At 35.1% G+C, this 5,045-nt stretch overlaps 1 pseudogene; it reads right to left on the bottom strand.

Annotated features, from left to right (window-relative positions):
• Positions 1–1,413: 1,413 nt before the first annotated feature.
• LOC103796733 (heterogeneous nuclear ribonucleoprotein A1-like) lies at positions 1,414–2,631 on the bottom strand (annotated as a pseudogene).
• Between the last annotated feature and the right edge of the window lie 2,414 nt (positions 2,632–5,045).

The raw sequence follows: 5,045 nt of genomic DNA, 5'->3' as shown, positions 1-5,045 counted from the left end.
TTTTTTTATCCTTTTCTCTGATTAATGTAGTGTGATGAATTACACTAACTGATGTTCACATGTTAAATTATCCTTACATTTATGGACAAAAACTTACTTTGAGAGGTATTTATCTTCCTTACAAACCACTAGATTCTATTTGCAAATTTTTTTTTGAGGATTTTTGCAACTATGTTCATGAGAGAAGTTGGTTCATAATTTCCTTTATTGAATATCTTTGTCAAGTTTCATACCTCAAGTTATGCTGGACTCATAAAAATAGTGAAGAAATATTTCCTTTGTTCTCTGGAAGAGTTTGTATAAGATTTGTGATATTTTTTCCTTAAATATTTTAAAGAATATTCTGAAGGCATCGTGTCTAGAGTTTTGTTGTGGTGGTGGTTATGGGAAGATTTTAATAACAAATTCTTTCTTAATATAAGACTAGATATATTTTTTCTCAGTTTTGTGTTTTTCAAGGAATTTGTGCGTTTTATCTAAATTGTTGATCTATTTGGTGTAAAGTTATTCATGTTATCCTCATCTTTTTGAAGATAATATATATCTGTAGTCATACGTATCTCCTCACAATTTTTTTCCTTGATGAGTCTTGCTAGAAGAGTATCAAGTTTATTAATCTTACAGAGAATCAGTATTTTATTTTTTTTAAATTTCTTGTGTACATCTTTCCTGTTTCATTGATTTATATTATTTCTTTATATTTTCCTTAGTTTTTTATTTTGATTCATTTTTTCTAGCTTCTCGAGAATGAAACATAATTTTTAGAAACCTTTCTTCTTTTCTAATAAAACTGTTTCCAAATACCACTTTAGCTGCATCCTACAAGTTTTAAAATATTATATCTATATTTTCATTCAGTTAAAATATTTTCCCATTCCTTTTTTGATTTTTTTTCACTTATGAGTCATATATAAGGATGTATTGTTTTATTTCCAGGGAATTGGGCTTTTTTTTTTTTCAAGTTAAATTTTTGCTATTGATTTTTAGCTTTACTTCTCCATGGCCAGAAAACATAATATAAATAGTTTCGATTCTTTGAAATTTGTTGAAACTTGCTTCATGACCCAGCATATGGAATTTATAGATGTATCATATGCATTTGAAAAGAATATGAATTGTTATTAGATGTATTGTTGACATATGCTAATTAGATCAAGTTTGTTAATTGTGTTTATAATTTTTTTAAAAGACATTTATTCAGCATCATGATCGGACTGTTACATTTAGCAATCAACATCATGGGTGCCAAAAAAAAAGTTTACCTTTGTTGGAATGCTTTTATACTTTCCACAGAACAGAAACTAAAATAACCTGTTATACAATTAGTCACAAATACAGTCCTCAAGTTTTTTGCCCATACACATGAGTATTTGTCTAAGCCATGTCTTCTTTGTAGCAGCTAGGTCCTGTCACCACTGTGCTTGGCTGAGTTCACAGATCTGTTGTGACCTGTAGCTTCCCTGTCACGTCTCTGGCTCTCCTGTCTTGTTAAGCTTTGTTTCCTAATTAAAATCTTATGCCACTGCCATAGCTACTGCTGCTACTGGAATCACAATAACCACCTTGGTTTTGTGGTTTGGCAAAGTATTGGCCGCCACCACCTTAGGGGCCAGAGCTTCTGCCTCCAAAGTTTCCTCTCTTCATGGGTCCAAAATTTGAAGACTTATTGTTGTAATTACCAAAATCATTGTAGCTTCCACCACCTCCAAAATTGCTTTCGTCATTACCAAATCCATTATAGCCATCCCCACTGCCACCATATCCACCACCACTATGGCTGACACCAAAGCCACCACGACCACTGAAGTTTCCTCCATGAACAAAGTTGTCATTCCCACAGAAACCACCTTCACGACCACCATCAAAGTTTCCAGAACCACTTCCACCTCTTTGGCCGGATGAAGCACTCGCCATCTCTTGCTCTGACAGGGCCTTCCTAACTTCACAGTTGTGGCCATTCACAGTATGGGATTTCTGAATGACAATCTTATCCATGGAGTCATGGTTGTCCAAGGTTACAAAGGGAAAGCCCCTTTTCTTGCCACTGCCTCAGTCAGTCATGATTTCAATCACTTAAATTTTTCCATACTGTTCAAAATAATCTCTTAGGTGATATTCTTCAGTGTCTTCTTTAATGCCAACAACAAATATATTTTTTCACAGTTAAGTGGGCACCTGGTCTTTGAGAATCTTCTCTTGAGACAGGTCTCTTTGGTTCCATAGTTCTTCCATCCACTTTATGTGGACTTGCATTCATGGCTGCATCCACCTCCTCCACAGTGGCATACATGAGGAACCCAAAGCCACTGGAGAGCTTGGTGTTTGGATCTCTCATTACCACACAGTCCATGAGTGTTCCCCATTGCTCAAAACGGGTCCTCACTCTCTCACTGGTTGTTTCAAAGCTCAACACTCCAAAGAAGAGCTTACTTAGCTGTTCAGACTCTTTAGGACACTCTGACTTAGACATGATGGCAGGGAGAAGAGAGACTTTAATCAGCATCCATGGCAGAAAGGAGCAAGCTGACGAATGTATTGCTACAATTTTTATTTGCTTGTTCTCACAGCCATTAAAAGAGATATGTTAGTTTCTCATTATGATTGTGCAATTGTTTTATTTTTGCCTTATTTATTTTAAAATCATATTCTTGGATACTCTCTTACACACACATACAATTGTGGTATCACATTAAGAAATGTCTGTATTAATGCTTTTGCCTTAAACTCTAGCTAATATTAGTATGGTTTCTTTTGGCTAGTATTTGCAGTGTATATCTTTTTCTGTTCTTTAGTTTTTGACCTTTCTGTGTCCGTTTTTAAATGTGTATCTCCAGTACTCATTTTATAGTTGGGTTTTATTTAATTTGGTTTTTATCCAATCTGATCATTTTAGTATTTCAATTAGAGTATTTCATTCTTTTGCATTTAATGGAATTACTGATATAGTTGGGTTTATACCAACTATGTTCCCATTTTTGCCTTTTTTTCTTGTTAGCCATGTTTTATTTTTTTCCCCTTTCTTTTTATCTTCTTTTGGATTAACCAGTTTTCATAAAGTATCATTTTCTTTCCCTCTGATGACTTGTTAGACATTCTTTGTACATGTGATTACTTTATATTAAAAGATCTATCTTTGATTATACTTTAATATCAATTATTATTTGTACCATTTTTCCTGTAATTGTGAACACCTTAGACCACCTAGACTCCAGTTGTCTCTTTCCTACCTTTTGCCGTATTGTCATGTATTTTAATTTGACATATATGTAAAATTCCACAAGACACTGATGTTTTGTATGTCAGTGCCATTACACCTACCTCCAATTTTACTTTTTCCAGTATTCATTGCTTTCCTGTTTCCATCTGGGATCAATTACCTTTTAACATAAGAACTCCCTTTAGAATTTTGTTTAGTGCACATCTTCTGGTGACAAATATTCTGCTTGGTTTTGTTTTTCTGAAAATGTTTTTATTTTGCCTTCATTTTTACAGGATATATTTACTGGGAATAGAATTCTAGATTGGTATTTTCTTTCAGCCGTTTAAAGATGTCATTCCATTGTGTTCTGGATTCCATAATTTTATTGAGAGGTCGACTATTATTAGTCTCTTTTTTATTGAGATGGAGTCTTGCTCTGTCACCCAGGCTGGAGTTTAGTGGTGTGACCTCGGCTTACTGCAACCTCCACCTTGCAGGTTCAAGCAATTCTCCTACCCCAGCTTTCTGAGTAGCTGGGATTACAGGTGCGTGCCACCACACCCATCTAATTTTTGTATTTTCAGTAGAAAAGGGGTTTCAATATGTTGGACAGGCTGGTTTTGAACTTTTGACCTGAAGTGATCTGCCCAGCTTGGCCTCCAAAACTGCTGGGATTACAGGCGTGAGTCACTGCACCCAGCCTTATTAGTCTTACTATTGCTTTTTTAAAAGTAATATGTCCACTTTCTCTGACTGCTGTTAAGATTGTCTGTTTTCAGCAGTTTTGCTATGGTGTTACAAGATGTAGTTTTCTTTGTCTTTATCCTGCTTGAGGTTCACAGAGCTTCTCGAATCTGTGGGTTGATACATTTTCATCAGTTCTAGAAAATCTCAGCCATTATTTTATCGAATATTACTTCTACCCCATTCTATTTCTCCCATTTAGGGCCTCAGTATAAAAAATATATTTGATCTTTTGACTGTATCCAACTTGTTTTCAGACCTATTTTCTATGTTTTTCTTTTTCCCCCCTCTTTGTCCTTCTATGCATCAGTTTTGTATTGACCTTTTTTCCAGTCCATTAATCCTATCTCCTGCTGTTTTCAATATGCTTTTAAACCCATCAACTCCATTTCAGACACTGTGGTTAATTCCAGGTTGGTTTTTCAGTTCTAAGTTACTATTTGATTTTTTTTTTTACATATTTCAGTTTTTTTATGAGTTCCTAAATTGTTTAATTTTTTCCCATATTTTTCTCTAGTTTTTGAAGTTCTTAAATCACAGTTATTTAAAAGTCTTTGCTAACTCTGTTATCTAAGTTACCTTTTATTGAATGCCAGACATTGTGCAAAAAAACTGTGAACACTCATGTTTTCTTCCAACAAAGAATGTGCTCTGCTAGTCAAATAGAGTGTGAAGATAACGACCTCAATGCAATCAGGGCCTGTGCTTAGCTGAGGCTGGCGTGCAGTTTATTAGACCTAAACTGTATCTGCTTTATCTTCGTTTATAATACATAGCCCTCTTCTACTGTCTTTTTCTCAGCACAGAGAGACTATAGGAAATTCCACCTTGCTTTTCAGTATTTTTGATTCACCGTTTTAGCCTATTGCTCCTGGGAGACTCAGACTTTGGCAAACATCTTGAACAAGAAACTCGCTGTCTCTAAAGCCCTTCAGATCTGCAATTATGTTACATCTGCTGTATGCAACCACCAAACTACTGCTGGTTCTTCTGTCATGAACAGTAACCTGTAAGGGATCAAGTCTGAATCCTCAGCCTTTAGCCACATCCAAATCAACAAGTGCCCCAGGGAGAAGAGAGATTGTAAACCATTGGTGTTAAT

Source organism: Callithrix jacchus, chromosome 12, assembly GCF_049354715.1.
Source record: "Callithrix jacchus isolate 240 chromosome 12, calJac240_pri, whole genome shotgun sequence".
Classification (NCBI taxonomy): Eukaryota; Metazoa; Chordata; class Mammalia; order Primates; family Cebidae; genus Callithrix; species Callithrix jacchus.
The sequence above is the reverse complement of the archived record's forward strand: the minus strand, read 5'-3'. Positions and strand labels throughout refer to the sequence as shown.